Raw genomic sequence first — 18,433 nt, forward strand, 5'->3', positions numbered from 1 at the left:
AGTAAATTTGCTGATGACACAAAGGTTGGGGGTGTTGTGGATAGTGTGGAGGGCTATCAGAGATTACAGCAGGACATTGATAGGATGCAAAACAGGGCTGAGAAGTGGCAGATGGAGTCCAACCCAAGTAAGTGTGAGATGGTTCATTTGGTAGGTCAAATATGATGGCAGAATATAGTATTAATGGTAAGTCTCTTGGCAGTGTGGAGGAACAGAGGTATCTTGGGGTCCAAGTCCATAGGACACTCAAAGTTGCTTCACAGGATAACTCTGTGGTTAAGAAGGCATATGGTGCATTGGCCTTCATCAATCATAGGATTGAGTTTAAGAGCTGAGAGGTAATGTTGCAGCTATTTCAGACCCTGGTCAGACCCCACTTGGAGTACTGTGCACAGTTCTGGTTGCCTCACTACAGGAAGGATGTGGATACCATAGAAAGGGTGCAGAGGAGATTTACAAGGATGTTGCCTGGATTTGGGAACATGCCTTGTGAGAATACTGTAGGTCGAGTGAACTTGGCCTTTTCTCCTTGAAGCAACGGAGGATGAGAGGTGACTTGTTAGAAGTGTACAATATGATGAGAGGCATTGATCGTGAGAGGCCTTTTCCCAGGGCTGAAATGCTAGCACGAAAGGGAACAGTTTTAAGATGCTTGGAAGTAGGTACCAAAGAGATGTTAGGGGTAAGTCTTTTACGCAGAGATGGTGAGTGCGTGGAATAGGCTGCCAGCGACAGTGGTGGAGTCGGATATGATAGGCTCTCTTAAGAGGCTCCTGCATAGGTACATGGAGCTTGGAAAAATAGAGGGCTATGCATAATCCTAGGTAATTTCTAAAGTAAGGACAAGTTCCAGATAGTTTAGTGGGCCAAAGGGCCTGTATTGTGTTGTAGGTTTTCTATATTTCTATGAATATTCATCAATTTAAAATTTCCTGAATTGACTCTTTGTACCAAAGCTGGAGAAAAAGGCAGTTCATTCAAAGATACACATAACTGTCAAGGAGATGAAGGTTAGGTTTCTATTTGAAAGATGAGTTTAGGAGATCAAAAGCATGATCTCATGTTGTTGTAGCGTGGATGAAATCATAGGAGAGACAGTGTCACTGGTAGATACAAAGCAGCTTCTTTATTCGACACAACAAGGTACAGTAGGCATCATATGGACGGAGACGCTTTCAGTAGAAAGGTCTGCTAGCCCAAAGTGGGCTTGATATTTATATGCTAAACACAAAGGGCAATCACTATTTAAAAAGTTATAGACAATGCAAAGACAATGCTTCATTTTGAAGCTACATACAAAACATCACACCTTCTGACTTCATCCTTTCCTTCCGACGCCAACATGTCTGCGTTGGTACTCAGAGCCTTTAGGAGTGCAAGTCAAATCTACAATACATTTATTTGGTATTTTACATGCTAACATAGAGGACAATTAATATTATGAAGTATAGATAATACTACCTTCGAAACTACCTGTAAACTTCACACTTCCATCCGCAGCATCTGGCTAGTATCCCGACATTCACAATTTTTAGCAAATGCATTGTTGTGAACTCAATCCACAGTACTTTGTCAAACAGAAGACTGGTGGGCAGAGTCATTTAAGTGTAAATGAATCATCTACCCAAAAACTCACTGTAACGGTTCCTCCTCTTGGACCTCCTGGACAAAAAATTAAATTTAGGAGGATCTGCTCAAATAGGGCAGCAAAAATTCCTTGTCTCGAAATTCCTCCCCAGTTTTATGTACCTCGATATCTGTACTAGTAGTCCCTAATTGTTACCTACCAAATGTTAAGCAATGAGGCTGGCCCAGGTGTTTAGGAATGCGGCTCTTTTGTGTGCCTGTCTGCTCTTTCTCTGCAGGCTGACTGCAGCTTAATCACATTCCTTTGTCTTCAGTACTTTATCCTCTGGTCACTGAAACTCTCCTTCCAGGAGCACCCACGGGCTCTCTCATTGATGTACAGGAAGGGGTTGGGGTGGCCTCCACATAGATGTCTGTAAGGAACCCTCCCCGGTGGCACTCCCTTCCGAACTGCCCGGTCGATCATTGGCCCAACTGCTGAAAAGAGCCCAGCTCCTCAGACTCGGGGTGACTGCTTTCAGATGCCGTGTGCAGTCTGAAATGCAATCGAATTGGTGGAACTTGCCGTCTCTGCTTTAAGTCAAAAATCCCTCCCTGTCTATTTCCCAATAAATTTCTACACTATGCTATAAAATTAATCATCTACCTTGAGCAACCAGCCTTCTTTACAGAGTACCATCATCATCACACTTCAGCAGGCTATTCGTGGTTTTCCAACACGCTCTCAGTGTCTTCTGCCATGCTCTCGGCATTTTCTGCCTTTGCGTTTCCTCCGGGTATGTTTTCATCAGCTGTGGTCAGGTCTGGCATGGTCGGCTGGTGTTCCTCCCCTAGGTTCTCTGTAATTACATGGTTACTGGGTGCACTTGGTTCCCCACTCTATCTATGGGAGCAACAAGAGGGTGAGTTGTATTCTTTAACCTGAGTCCAGTGCTTCCACTGGCTGCCTCGCCAAGTCTGTACACAGACACACGTATCATTGGCTAAGAGTACCATCTGTGGTCCTATCTACCTGGGGGCAAACCCCGGCCTTTCTGGCAGCACCCTCACCATAACTTGATCGCCGGGCTGTGGAAGGACTATCCCCTTTCCCTCTGGCTCTCTCTGATCAGCGATTCGCTGCTGTTTTTTGCTTGGTCTTTCAACACTTTAAGTTGGTTACAAAGGTCTTTCATATACTGTGTCATTCTATCCCTGTAAGCCCCAGGCTCCCCCAAACCCGTAATTACCCCATAAAGGAGTTGCATTGCTCGCCCCATCAATAATTCGTAGGGGCTGAGACCCAACGTGTGGTTCGACGTTGTGCGCAATCTCATCCGGATTACTGGTAATACATCAACCCATGTCTTTCCTGTCTCAGCTATAGCTTTGGCTAACGCATTCTTGATTGTTCAGTTCATCCTTTCTACCATCCCTGAACTCTGGGGGTGGTAGGGTACGTGGAACCACTGTCAAATCCCCAGCAGTCGGCACATTTCCTTCATCACTTTCCCCGTGAAATGTGCTCCCTGATCTGAATCCACCTGAACTGGGGTTCCCCACCTTGGGAGGATTTCCTGAACTAGGATCCATGCAGCGGTGCAGGTGGTGCAGTCCCTTGTTGGGAAAGCCTCTACTCACCGTGTGAAGTGATCCATAATTAGTAGACAGTAGCTTCTCCCCCTGCTTTTTGGCAGGGGCCCTGTGAAGTCTATCTGGATGTTTTCCCAGGGTCCAGTCGGCTGAGGCTGATCTGCCAGCTGTAGCTTTCTGCCCTTACCAGGGTTATGCTGGGCACAAATGATACAACGGCGGCAGAATTTCTCAACATCCCAGCCCATCCCTGGCCACCACCAGTCCTGCCGGAGTGTTGTGGTCATGCACTGCCTTCCCTGATGCATCACCCCATGATATAACTTTAGTAGTATCTGTCTAATACAGGGTGGGGCCACCGCGACTCTTTCCTCCCCGTGTGTCCAGCACCCATCTGTTCCCTCCTTTGCTCCTTTTCTCCTCCATTTTTCCTTCTCTTCTGCCTCTACCTCTTCATATTATTTTACTAAGCTGGCTTCTGTCGTTTCCTCCTGCACGCTTGCAATTTCAATTACCTCTTGTTCCTCTGCTGCTTTATTCTCAGCAACATCTGTCCACTCATTTCCCTTCTGTTTCATGCTGTCACCTTTCTGGTGCATTTTTATCTTAATCACTGCCATCTCTTCTGGCAGGCTCACTGCTTCCAGTAGCTGTTGTATTAGGTGCCCATTGTTACATACCTCGTGGGTATCCTGTGGCTGTCTTATGACCATGATGTAATTGAGTATCTTGTGAGCATGATGTAATGGTCTTGTGATGGTGGGGTGATGTAATTTTCCTGCCAGTGTGAGGTCACATGATGACATGTTCTCAACAGGTGTATAAAGGGAAACCCTGTTGTGACGCAGTTAGTTTTTCAGTTTAGTTTGTCAATTACTCCGTTATGCTGCACATTTGTCTCATGACGCAGTTTCGTTTTAAAGTGGATTTCTACTTTCTATTGTAAGGTAAAATCGCTGTGCTGGCAGTTTTGCCAATCGTTGCCAGTTTTGTTGGTGTATCTTTGATTTACCTTTACAGTAGTATTGGAGAGTGAAGACCTTATGAAAGTATGAGAGCCTGTAGGATCGAGTAAAGTTGGAGTTGTTTGGCGGTGGAATAAAGGATCAACCTTATCGAGTATTCGCTCAGAAAGGATGACCTGTATCTGAGATAACTCCTGCAAGAGCAGGGAAGTTTGTGCCATGTTCACTCGACAGAAAAAGGTCAGTTCCTTTAAGCCATTTTATTTCCTTCATCGTGAATCCTTTCGAGAATGAGCAGTAATGTCATGTCTTCGAAGAAATCCGTTTCCAGAGAAGTCTCTCCTTATTGACTGTGTAAGTAACTTGGACTTTCAAATTTACCATTTTAAGAACTGTTTTTGAACTTACCCGTTTAAGAACTGTTCCAGAGTTGGCGTATAGCAGTTAACTTCCAGTTAAGTTAGTCGTTGGAATACTTTTCTCTATTGTTGAGCAGAGTTTAATAAATGTTTGTTTGTTTTTTATAACACCTGACTCCATTGATAATTCATTGTTGTCAGTCACGTGACACCATGCTGAATATTGGCACCTGTTGAAGTTATGAATCCTCGTCATGCCCAAGCCATTAGGTAATCATGCACAACTCCAAATGCGTACCGGTTGTCGGTATATATATTTATCCATCTGTCCTCACTGCAGCGTAGAGCTTCTATCAGAGCTACCAGTTCTGCTACCTGAGCTGAGCAGCCCCCTGGCAGTGCTCCTGAAGCTAACTCTTCACCTGTTCCCTTTACCACAGCCCATCCAGTTCGTGGTTTCCCATCTATGTACCTCCTAGACTCATCTATAAAGATTTCGTCTGCTGTTCCTTCCAGAGGTGTTTCCTTCACACCGATATCTTCTTCCTTGACAATTTCTATTTGGCACTCATGTGCTTCTTCCTCGGTTAGGATGGCTCTCGCGGGACTCTCCCCAGTGTCTCTAACTATAGTTACTGATTTGTTCTTTGGAATGAGAACTGTCTCCCAAAACTGCTCTTTGGCTATCGGTGACTGCCCTCAGCCTCCCCGTGTTCAGGAGCTCTACAATGCTATGGGGTGTGTGTAGGATCAGTTGCCCCATCAACACAACTGGTTCGCCCACGCGGCGCAGTGCAAAGCTGCAACGCAGCAGGGGAGTCCTGCTGCAAAGGAGTCCAGTTTCGTAGAGTAATAGGCCACTGGCCTTCTAGAGTCCCCATGGCCCTGCACTACTACCGCGTTGTAGAACCCTCCCTCGTTACTACAGTATAGGTGAAAGGGGCAAGCTGCATCTGGTAACCCTAGCGCGGGTGCAGAAACCAGGGCTTTCTTGATTCCTGTAAAGGCCTCTTCCTCTTCTGACCCCCACCTGTCTTTTACCTGGTCCGGCAGTCCTTTGCTAGGTGCCCTGGCTGCCAGCAAGCAGAACAAACTCTCCGGGACATCACAGCTGCTGCATCCACTATACCCACTTTACGATTTCTCTTACCTTTCTTTGGTCTATCTCACTGGCCCACGAAACTATCGCAGAGTAGTTGGACCCCACCGTTATACGGAAATCTAAAACTTCCTGGTGGGCTGAGCTCAGGCCTTCCTTTAGCATTTTTAGGAAGACTGTGTAGTCCCTCCCTGGGTTATCCAACCTGGAATACTCCTCATATGCTTGATATTTATGTTCTGCATAACCCTTGGCTTTCTCGTCAGCTTTTTGAATCCCTGCCATTTTCGTTCCCCAGCTACTCTCCCCACGCCACCCCCCTCCAGTCATTGCCTCCCTTCCCCTTTAAAAGAGCGATAACTTTCTTCATTACTAGCCTCCCAGTAGTTGCCCATGTACCATCCCGCACCCCCTGGGCCATACTGTCCCACATATTTCTTGGGCACTTTGCTTTCATCGACGCATATATATCTTTAGGGTGCATCTGGTGAATTTCAACCATTTCCTCTGGTGTACCTCCAACCGAACAGATCCAAGTGTGAGTGTTATTTCAGAAAAATACTCACCAACTTAGACTGCTAGGAACACTGGTCACACAACGGGTCACGAAATATCCCATTCCTGACACCAAATGTTGTAGCGTGGATGAAATCACTGGAGAGACAGAGTTACTGGTAGATACAAAGCAGCTTCTTTATTCGACACAACAAGGTACAGCAGGCATCATACAGACGGAGACGCTTTCGGTAGAAAGGTCTGCTAGCCCAATGTGGGCTCGATATTTATATGCTAAACACAAAGGGCAATCGCTATTTAAAAAGTTATAAACAATGAAAAGACAATGCGTACTTCTGAAGCTACATACAAAATATTACACCTTCTGACTTCATCCTTTCCTTCCGACGCCAACATATCTCGGTTGGTACTCACAGCCTTTTGGAGTGCAAGTCAAATCCACAATACATTTATTTGGTATTTTACGTGCTAACATAGAAGACAATTAATATTATAAAGTATAGATAATACTATCTTCGAAACTACCTGTAAACTTCACACTTCCATCTGCAGTGTCTGGCCAGTATCCCTATATTCACAACTTTTAGGAAATGCATTGTTGTGAACTCAATCCACAGTACTTTGCCAAACAGAAGACTGGTGGCCAGAGTCACTTAAGTGTAAATGAATCATCTACCCAAAAACTCACTCTAACACATGTTAGAAACTGAATTTCTTTAGTAACATTCTACCCATTGCTGTGCATTTAATATTTGAGTAATATTGTAAGAATATCGTTTGAATAAGCATTCTTTGGTGTTTACGGATGACATGGAAGGTATACGTCATTACGCTACCACGTCATATGTGCGCGCCTCTCTGAAAGTAAAAAAAAATCTAAGTAGATACATTTACAGTATTCCTGGTTCCATGTTTTTCTTTTGATTATTTTAATGATTTCGAGTTACAAAACATAATAGTGGCATCTAGGAAATTTTAAAATGAGCCCAAAATGACTACCTACCTGTTGAAGCGCAGTGAGCTGTTTGAGTTAAAAAGATGTGCAGCAAAACATTCATATTTTTAAAAAGCGTGACGTATTTGTTTCCTCACAAGGGAAAGATTTAAAAAAGGGACAAAGTTACAGAAAGGGCAGAAAACGGATGGAAGTCTTGGGTTAATAAGCAGTGAGAACCGGGTGATAACAATCATAAATACAAAAAATGAGCAGAAATGGTTGGCTACATCAGAAAGACGCATTTGATTACACAACAGATCACTAGCTGAGGTATACTGAGCAAATATGAGCAGTAGTTTGAAGCAAATGGAATAGCCGATGAGAAATGAATGCCAGTTTTACTGAGTGTAATAGGTGGGAAAGCATACAGTTTGCTTCAATGTTTAAATGCTCCAACCAAACTCGGTGAAATGTGCTGTGCTGATATCGTGAACGTAATGAGGAACATTTAGAACTAAGACCTTTGCTGACTGTAGAATGCTTTTGTTTTCTTAAGAGGAATCAAAAGGCAGGGGTACCAATTTCATCTGATGTGGCTGGATTGAAGAAATTGTTTGAGCATTGCCAGTTTAGTAATTGGCTTAATGATGCACTCAGAGTTTGCTTAGTTTGTGGAATCTTGCAAGAAAGCTTTCAAACAGACTCCTAACTGAAACACACATTTAAAGGAGCAGTTGAATTTGATATATCAATGGAAACTGCAGAGGCACAGTTAATTTGCAGTCAGGAATGAAAGTTAGCGTAAATAAAATTGCAAAAGTCTAAACAGAAACCCGTCTGGCTGAACAAATTGTGTTACTATTGCAGCAGCGCCTCACCTACACCAATGCAGGTTTAAAAGTGAAAATATAACAAACAAGAGAAAAATCTGCAGATGCTGGAAATCCAAGCAACAGACACAAAATCCTGGAGGAAATATAACAAAGTAGGACATATAAAAAGAGCATACTGGGCAGACAAAAAGGAATAGGCTGCAGAGGGAATAGCAAAAGATAAAAGATTGAGCTGCAGTTTCAAAGAGAATGCTCATCTGCATGCTGTTAATGAAAAATCTAATAATGTTGAGATGGAAAGACAAGAAAACCTTGGATGTCCAGAGAAGTGTTGAATATAGTCAACAAAAATGAAAAGTATGTAAAGCTTCAGAAGTAAGGATCAAATGAAGCACATGAGGAGCATAAAGAAGCCAGCAAAGAACTAAAGAAGGGAATTATGGCAATTAGGAGGGGCCATGAAAAGTCCTAGGCAAGTAGGATCAAGGTGAATCCCAAGGCATTCTATACATACATCAAGAGCAAGAGGATAACTAGGGAGAGGGTGGATCCACTCAAGAATAAAGGGGGGATCATTTGCTTAGATGCAGAGAATGTGAGTGAAGTACTTTATGAGTACTTTGTTTCAGTATTTACCGAGGAAAAGGACATGGAGGACCAGAAGATCAGTGTTGAGTGTATAAATATGTTAGTGTCGAGGAGCAGGAAGTGTTGGGCCTCTGAATGAATATTTAGGTGGATGTCCCTCGAGCTTATTGGGATCTACCATAGGTTATTAAAGGAGGTAAGAGACAAGATTGCTGGACTGGCTGGCTGGCTGGAGTGGGTTGATGGTTTTTGGTGGAAAGTAAACTGAGTTGTTCGAAGAGAGAGTCGAGTTGTGACTGGAAAATGGCAGAGAGAGAGAACATCAAGGAAAGAGCCAAGCTGTTGAAGGAAGTTTCTGGCGAGAGTGGAAGTGAACTAGAGATGGAGGTCGGCGGGAAAGAGGAAGAAAAGAAAGCAGAGGTACAGGATATCAAACTCTGAGGAGTCAGCTGATGATCAAAACAGGACAGCAAAACAATGGAAAGAAGATGAGATTAAGCAATTATAAAACTAAGTGAAGACGGGGCGTCTTTTGGTGATTGGAACCCCATTCATTTGATGAAGATGCTCAACAAAATTATAGGCAAGATTAAAGGAGCAAAGATTTTATGAAATGGATCGCTACTAGTGATTTGTCGGGATAGCAATCAGCAAGGTAAAGTGATAAGATTATGTGAAATAAACGGCAAAGAAGTACAATGCTAAATACCCGACAATAGCAAGTGGACTAGAGGAGTTATTTCGGGGATACCAACAAAAGTTACTATGGATGAGATTAAACAGAACATAAAAGGAGCGAAAATTATTGAGGCCAAACGTTTGAAAGTTACAAGAAACGGGAAAAAATGTGATAGATTATCGGTAATGATTAACTTTGATGAAGAGAGATTGCCGACTAACGTTTACTTAGGGTATATGTGTTATGCGGTTAGAATATATATACCACCGCCTTTAAGATGCTATAAATGTCAGAAATTCGGGCACATTATAGCGGTCTGCAAAGCAAAACAACGATGTGGGAGATGCTCTAGAAAACATGAATATGGGAAATGTGAAGTGGGAGCTAGGCTGAGATGCTGCAATTGTGGCGAGTTACACAGCGCAGCTTATCAAGGATGCCTTTATAGCAAGAAGGCGGCTGAGATACAATATGTAAAAGTAACTCAAGGGATCAGCTATGCAGAGGCAGTGAAAGAATTTGATGAAAAAAAGGATGTCAAGCAAACAAATACAGGGAATAATAAACTGGTGAATTGTGAGAGCTGTAGTATGAAAAATAAGGATACACTATTAATGAGTAGAAAGGATTGCGTGCTTTTTATGGTGGATGCAATTAATTGTTCAGCGCAAACAAGCAAAAGAACTGAGAAAATTAAAATTATCGTCAAGTCTGCAGAAAAGTATCTTAGTATTAAAGGGATTAAGTGGGAACAAGTCAAAGAAACGCTGAATGGAGGATCCAACAGTTCACAAGCAGGGGAGATGGAATCTTAATGGCAGTATATTTATCGCAAATGGTCAAGAACTTAAGAAATGATTATGAAGGCACGTAGTCCTCTTCTGTTGTCATTTAGTAATGCATGCATTAAGAAATGATACATTATTTCCTCCGATGTGATATCACAAAACACAGGACAAACCAAGACTGAAAAAACTGACAAAACCACATAATTATAACATATAGTTACAAACAATGTAACAATACCATAACCTGATGAAGAAGTCCGTGAGCACAGTAAAGTTCAAAGTTTCTCAAATGTCCCACATCTCACGCAGACAGGAGAAGGAAGAAAAACTCTCCCTGCCATGCCGACCATGGTCCGACTCTGAGTCATCCGAAAACTTCGAGCTCTGATCAGCTCTTCAACACCAAGTACTGAGCGCCACCTCTGCCCGAACAATTTGACCTCCTTCTCAGTCGCCAAAAACAGGCAAGGCTGGGGATTTTGAGGCCTACCCTCCAAAAGATTCACGACCGCACAGTAACGACAGCAGTGAACGGGCGTTTCAGAAATTTCTCCAGATGTTCCTCTGTCCATTCTCCATCAAATCAGAATTGTCCATGGCCCCTATTTAGCAGATACGATATCATTTTTCACTGTTGGGCTGCGCACGCGCGGCGCGCTGTCATCTTCTCCTCCCGCTGAATGTTTCAGAACTTAAGGAAAATCTTCAGATTTTATGGTTGAAGCCCAGAGTAAATGTGCAGAACTCTAATGACAAATAGAAGTACCCGACAAGAACAACGGTGAGTTGGAAAGAGATTGGAAAATGGAGGAAATTATTACAAGGATACAAAAGGAAAAGGAATTTGTTGCAAAGTGAATCATCTACATTCAGATTATAAAATGAAAACATGGAAACAAATGAAGAAGACCTCCGAGGTCTCAGTAAACAACTGCAGGCTACGATTCAAGAAAAGGAAAACCTGAAAAAGCAGATAGACTTGAAAAAACAGCAATTTTAAAAGTATAACGTGTGATAATTTACTATTCTTTAACAAGACAATTTTAGTCTTACAAGTGATGTAGATGAAATCAATGTAATTGAGGTATTGCAACTACGCAAAAACATGTGACAAAATTAGGGAAGAATAGCAGTTTGCGGCATTATCTAATGAGCGCATTAACCATTCACAAGGAATTGCAACTACAGAGTGATGCTAATAGAGAACTGCAGGCTGAACTAGATTTTCTAAAGTAGAGAACTCCAGGACATATTTGGTTGGAACACAAGAAGTCTAGCAGGTGGTGATAATGCACTGAAAACTGGGTGCCAACTGCCATAAAACAAAAAAGAAGAAGAAGAAGAAGATGATTCCCGGGCCCTTGTTATCTTCATGTCCTCTCTAGCCACAGGTGAGGTCCCAGAGGAATGATAGGTGACCAATGTTGTGCTCTATTTAAGAAGGAAATAAGGGACAATCCTGGAAACTATAGACCAGTGAGTCTTACAGCATTTGTAGGAAAATTGCTGGAGAAAATTCTTAAAGATAGATGAGTATTTTGGAAATCCATGCCGAATTAGAGAGAGCCTGCATGGCTTTTTGTGGGGTAGGGCATGCCCTCCAACTTGATTGACCTTTTTGACAAGGTGACGAGAGAGATTGATGAGGGTAGGCAATGGACGTTGTTTACATGGATTTTAGTAAAGACATTTGAAGAATTTTCTTTGTGAGGCTAATCCAGAAGATTAAGATGCATGATGTCTGCTGCGAATGGGCTGTATGGATTTAGAACTGGCATATGCATAGAAGATAGAGGGTAGTGGCTGAAGGGACTTATTCATGCTGGAGGTCTGTAATTAGTGGTGTTCCACAGGAATCTGAACTGGGACCTCTGCTGTTTGTGATATATATACTGTAAGTGATCTGGATGAAAATGTAGATGGATTGGTTAGTAAGTTTTCGGATGATACCAAAACTTGGAGTATCGGTGGGGTTGTGGATAGTGTAGAAGAGAGGCAAAGACTATAGTGTGAAGTAGATCAGTTGCAGATATGGGCAGAGGAATGGCAAATGGAGTCTAACTCAGTGTCACATACCCCGTGACGGGAATAAAGAACCAGCAGAGATGGAAAACACTTTGGAGTCTAGTATTGCTATAAACCAATCATATTTATTAGTAACTACGCAATACAGTAAAATAAATGTAAATAAGTTAAACAGGTTAGCAATGATTATATATATAAGTAACTATATCAGTAAGTGTGGAAATATATGTATTTGGAAAACCAAGCTTTTTTAAGTCTAGGGGTAAAAAGATACACTCTTATGATGTTGAGTAAAGTTCAGTTCAGTTTGTGGTATTTAGTTGAATAGCGATGGATGGAGAGAGAGAGAGTGAGTTGAGTCTTCAGGTGAGCTGATGCCGTCGATCTTCTCGTCATCCTCCGAAATCCTTCACAAGTCACCGACTGTGACTTTAACAAGGGGGACCGGCTTTCCTGTGGTGAAGCTATCACCCCGGCAAGAGTGGACACACAGACAACTCCCCACCAGTCAACCCCTTCTCCTTCACTGGTAGAGCAATTGGATCGATCCGCCTGATCGATCCTCCAAAACCCACTTTCTCTGCGGGCACAACAATGCTCATTCAGTGTCCAGATCATGTGTCTGAGGTCTGTATCATCTGACCTACTTATTTCTCTGTGCTGAGCATCACCTGTCATTCAAAGAGTCCCTCCTTCCTTTGTCTGCAAAGAAATGCAAGCAAGCAACAAGTCCTTGAAAGTAACATCAATAATGTGCTGTCGGTCACCATAGCAACCTTTGAGCTGCTCGGTGTTATCTCCAAAGTTACCTCCCGTGCCCTAATGTGACAGTCCAACCATTAATGTTTGTCTTTTTCTCTCTTTTCAAAACAAACCATCGATGATAAATAACTCTCTCCCTCTCTCTTCAAACAGTTAATAGGGGCCCTCCTGGATCCCCTCACACCAAATAAATGTGAGGTGTGGTACCTTAGCAGGGTAAATGCAAGGAGATAATACATGTTTAAGGTCAAGATCCTTAACAATGTTGCTGAGAGATCTTGTGATCCAAGTTCAAAAGTGGCTACACAAGTTGATAAGGGTGGTTAAGAAGGGTTATGGAATGCTTGCTTTTATTAGTCCAGGCACTGAGTTCAAAAGTCAAGAGGTTATGTTGCAACTTTATAAAACTCGGGTTAGGCCACATCTGGAGATTTGTATACAGTTTTGGTTGCCCCACTATAGGATGTTGAGGGTTAGGAGAGGGTGCAGAAGAGGTTTAACAGGATGCTGCCTGGTTTACAGGGCATGTGCTATAATGAGAGGCTAGATAAGCCTTGTGTTGTTTTTTCTGGAGCACCAGAGGCTGAGGAGAGATATGACAAAGGTTTACAAGATTATAAGAGGCATAGATAGAGTGGAGAGAGATAATCAGTTTTCCAGGGTTTAAATGTTTAATACCAGAGGGCAAGCATTGAAGGTGAATGGGGATAGGTTCAAGATGGATGTGAGGGGTAAGTTTTGTACTCAGAGAGTTGTGGATGCCTGGAATGCACTACCTGGTATGCTGGTCGAGACAAATACATTAGTTGATTGTATGAGATATTCAGATAGGCAGATGGATGTAAGTAAGATGGAGGAGCATGGACATGGTGTAGGTAGGACAGGTTAGTGTTTGAGTGTTTTTGATTTGCTTTTCAGCTGGTTTGGTACAAAATTCTGGCTGAATGGCCTTTTCCTGTGCTGTATCTTTCTATGTTCTATGTTCTTTGCACGCAGGACACAAGGGTAGCCTTGAGATATATGATGTGAAAATTAAGAATAGACAAGCAACATGGCTTACACAAGAAGTTAACGGCAAATTAATTAAAATGGAATTAGACACAGGTTCCACTGTTTCAGTTATTCCACAAAATGAGTTTGAACATCATTTCAAAGATACTGAACTGAAACCTGCAGATATCCAACTGAGAACTTATACTGGAGAAAAGACAACTCCTGTGGGAATGACATTCGTAACAGTGAAATACAACAATCAGCAAGCTACATTGGGCTTGTTTGTGATAAAAATAGGAGGAGCTGAATTGTGGGGTCACGAGTGGCTGAGGCAAGTACAGATTGATCGGAGATCCATCCACTATTTGCATGTCACATCCCCTACATTAGAATAAACTGAAAGCAAATTAAGAAAGGTACTGGATGATGCCACAGTAGTATTCAAGGATGGCATTGGAAAACTCAAACATACCAAGGGTAAAGAAATATTAAATGAAAATGCCACACCCAAGTTTTACAAAGCCTATCCGGTTCCTTGTACCATGCATGATAAATTAGCTACTGTGCTAGGTCGCAATGGGGTTGAAGGAATTCTTTCCAAGGTTGAGTGGATCCCATGGGCAATGCCAGTGATCCCAGTAGTCCAGTAAAAGGGTCTGTCCGGGTCTGTGGTGATCTTAAAGTCACCATCAACCCAGAGTACTGAAAGTCGATCAATACTCTCTGCACAGAATGGAGGATATCTGTGCAAACCTTTCTTTAGGGAAACACTTCAGCAAACTGGACTTACTAATGCCTATCTACAGAGGCAGATGGAAAAAGAGTCCAAAGTATTTTTCACCACAAACACTCACAAAAAGTTTTATCACTCTGATAGGCTTATTTCTGGAGAAAACATCTGCATCTGCACTCTGGCAGAAAGCTATGGACCATGTGCTTCAAAGCTGTCCAGGTGCTTAGTTTTACCTGGTTGACATCATTGTCACTGGTAAGGATGACAAGGAATATCTCCAAAATCTCAAGGCAGTGTTAAAATATTGAAGATTATGTGGTCATAATCCTTTTTAGGATTTGTCAATTACTATAACAGGTTCCTGCCAAGCCTGTCTACTGTACTCAACTCCTTGAACTCGTTATTACAGATCAAGAAGAAATAACAATTGGAAAGCAGTGTGAGATGGCTTTACAAAATGTAAAGGAAATGGTGATGTCAGACACAGCATTCACACACAATGATCCACACCGTCCAGTGGAGCACACCTGTGATGCTTCACCTTATTGTATTAATGCAGTCATGTCACATGTGATGAGTGATGGAAGTGAACGCCCTACAGCTTTGCTTCATGTTCCTTTACTGCCGCAGAGAAAAGATACGCACAGATTGACAGAGAGGGCTTGAGTCTGGTTTAGGGTGTAACCTGTTACAACTAGTACTCGTACGGGAGGAAATTTGCCTTCATTACTGACTATCAACCACTAGTGTCCATTTTCAATCCACAGAAGGGTGTTCCGCAAACAGTGGCAGCATGAATGCAGAGATGGCTCTGTTCCTTGGAGGACACAACTACAAGATCGAATCCAAAAGGATGACTAATCACAGAAATGCTGTTGGATCATCCCGTTTACACTTGGAAAGGAAATACATGAAAACATGACAAAAGAGGACACCCTTTTGATGAATTCTCCCTAATGCAAATTGAAAGTCTCCCTATTATGGCAGAGATGATCCAAAGGGAAACCAGAAATTGCCTCACACTGTCTCAGGTCTACATGGCCGCCCAAAATGGCTGGAATGTGTGGCAGAATCTCCAGCTCTCTCATTTTTCCCAGTTTCCCCTTGGATGGACTTGGTCTTGACAGGGGTTGCCTTATGTGGGGATTGAGAGTTGTTGGTACCATCCAACCTGAGAGCTAAAGGGTTGGAGGAACTGCATGCTGGTCATCTAGGCATGGTTGAAATGGAAGTGTTGTTGTGATGCTTTGTCTGGTGGCCTGGAATAAATCAGCAAATCGAGCAGCTTGCCATGCACTGTTCAGGAAGCCGCCACACCCAGAGCTGTCAGAACAACTTCCAACAGTCCCAGAGTCAACTGCTTCAACCACACCGAGCAGGCCCCAGAACCTGAGATTGTTTCACTGTCACAAGTCTCTCCCATCCAGAATTACATTATCCCACAAGAGTAAGAAATCCTCCATAGTGATTAAATCTTTAGGCCTGAATATGACAATTTAATATCTATTATGCTGTGACTGTCTACATTGTAGTTGTATATGTAGTATATTGTGTATATATTTAACATATTTCTCTCTAATTATTATATATATATCATAATTGTCTATACGTCTAGAGAGCAGTATGTTACATATTGGAGCTGAGATGCAGTTTATATTGAGTTGGAGCTTATAACTAAAAAGGAAGAGTGTTGCTTATTTAATATTTGAGTAATATTGCAAATATATTTTTGAATAAATGTTCGTTGTTGTTAATATAATTCTTTAAAGGATATATATAAAAGTATGTGAATGGCAAATGCCATTATTCAACTATGTCATATGTGTGCACCTCACTAAAAATAAAAGTGCAGACGACTTTTTTTTCTTGGCTCCGTGTTTTTCTTTTGATTACTTTTATGGATTGGAGTTACAAAATATAACATCTATAATTATAGATCAGCTTGCAACACACTCACCTCACTGTTTCATTTCTATATAATTTTCTTCACCAACTAAATGGAAAAATTTAAATGTTTGAAATGAAATTTCCACTGCATAATTGGATATTTAAAATGCATTGAAGTAGGTCTCCTTTATTAGATTGAGCTTTTGCAAAGGAACACCAGTTTTAATTTAATTTTAATTGACCCTCCTGAATGGTTTGTGTCCAATGTACAATTACCATCTGCCCATTTGATTTTGTATGGAGAAATAATTGTCAAACTATATAGATATTGTTGTATGAGAAAAGAAAAGCCATTACTATTTAGTAGAGTGAAATTTGACTGCTAATAAAAAGATGTGAATATGGAAAGAAAACTTTTTCTGTGTGCAACTGCCATTAATGCACAATAATAGTGATAAAATATATAAAATCTTGGATTTTCCTGGGTTTCTTTCTCTACGTAATATTTGAGTTCCATTGTGTATATGCAATTGAATCAGAGTGCTGCACAGGATGAGCAAATATAAAAGGTTCATTGTTGATTGTACAGCTTCCTGTTTATTTATTATTGGAACTACAAATGACAAGAAAAAGCAATAATACCAGTGCATCAGCCCTGCTATATTTTCTAACAGAGGTAATTGCAATGATATATTTCCAGAACCTTGCAAGTTTTCATAACTTCCAAGTCAGACATGCAACACAGTTGTGGCAGGTCTCATTGGGTACCGAGCTGGAACCAGGAACCAGAGCTGAGTGACAATCTTCCATTCTACACATACATGTATTGTACTGTATATAAGCTTGGGAAACGAAATCTACTTTCAAAAGTTTTACAGACGGGAGTACTACAAGCACAATTGTTTAACAATACATCGTTTTCTCTGAGCAACTCATAGCCCGTGGGTTTGAGCTGAAGATACCTTCCAGAAGACAGATTGCCAAGCAAGCAGTTAAATCCATTCAAGTATGACTTATTGTGCATCATTTAGTATTTAATCAATCTTAGCTTGTTTTCTTCTTTAGACCATCTAACCTTGGTGACTCCTTTCTTTGCAAGTCAGAAGGATCCTCAGAAAGGATTTTACCAGCACAGGCTACAAATATGACCTGCACATCCAATTCATGCAGAGCAAAATCTAGCAGCCTTCTGGGTATAAGGGCACAGCAGCGATACTGTATAGGACGGATATAATCGGAATAACATGGCCAACTCTGATTATCTCCTGCCCCAAAGCAAAGAACCAGCTATCAAAACTCATTTCTATTAATATGATCATTTGCTGTAGACCGCATTAACTAGCCTTGGGTGACACATATCTGACAGGACCTAAATAATTATTTGTGATCTGCTGTGTTGAGGACTTGAGTCAGCAAAAGGAAAAATGTTGACAGTTGAGCACGCAGGGAAAAGGGGGTAAAATGGAAATTCAAAATCAGTGTAGTTGTAATCAGCATCAGTCAATTGAGACTCCACAAACATTGTTCAGTGAATCAAAAGATGGAACTTGTATAATTTTAAGAAGCCACATGGTTTCACCAATACCAGGCTTCAAGATTAATTTTTTTTTCCCCTGTTGCAACATTATGGCAACAAATGCATGAAGATGTAATGGTCATCAAATCATTCAGCTAAAAGACAGCCTAAGTTATCAAAACAATCGAAAAGATTCAACGGAAAAAATTGGCACTCTATAATGTGAACTGAATCACTATTTGGTGGACTACACCAGCAGTGTAAAATTATGTGTTGTCTTGGAAAGTAATCCCACATCAATTAAAAGATATCCCAGCCCTGGCATAAACACAACGCATCAGCGACAGGAATAATAAATAGTCTTTCTCTTTTATTTAGTGCTTACTGGGTCTGGTATTGTGGCAACATGATGAGAACTCAATTTCTATATATTTAGTACGTACACTGTAACACACTGCCAGCTATTAAAAAACAGTTTATTGAAGCATACACATCTTAATTGTTGCCATTTTCATTTTTTTTTTCACATATTAACAGCACTGTGGAAAGTCTCAAGTCTGCTACATTAAAAGATACAAACACATCACACCTCAA

Source organism: Mobula hypostoma, chromosome 21 (genome assembly GCF_963921235.1).
Source record: "Mobula hypostoma chromosome 21, sMobHyp1.1, whole genome shotgun sequence".
NCBI lineage: Eukaryota > Metazoa > Chordata > Chondrichthyes > Myliobatiformes > Myliobatidae > Mobula > Mobula hypostoma.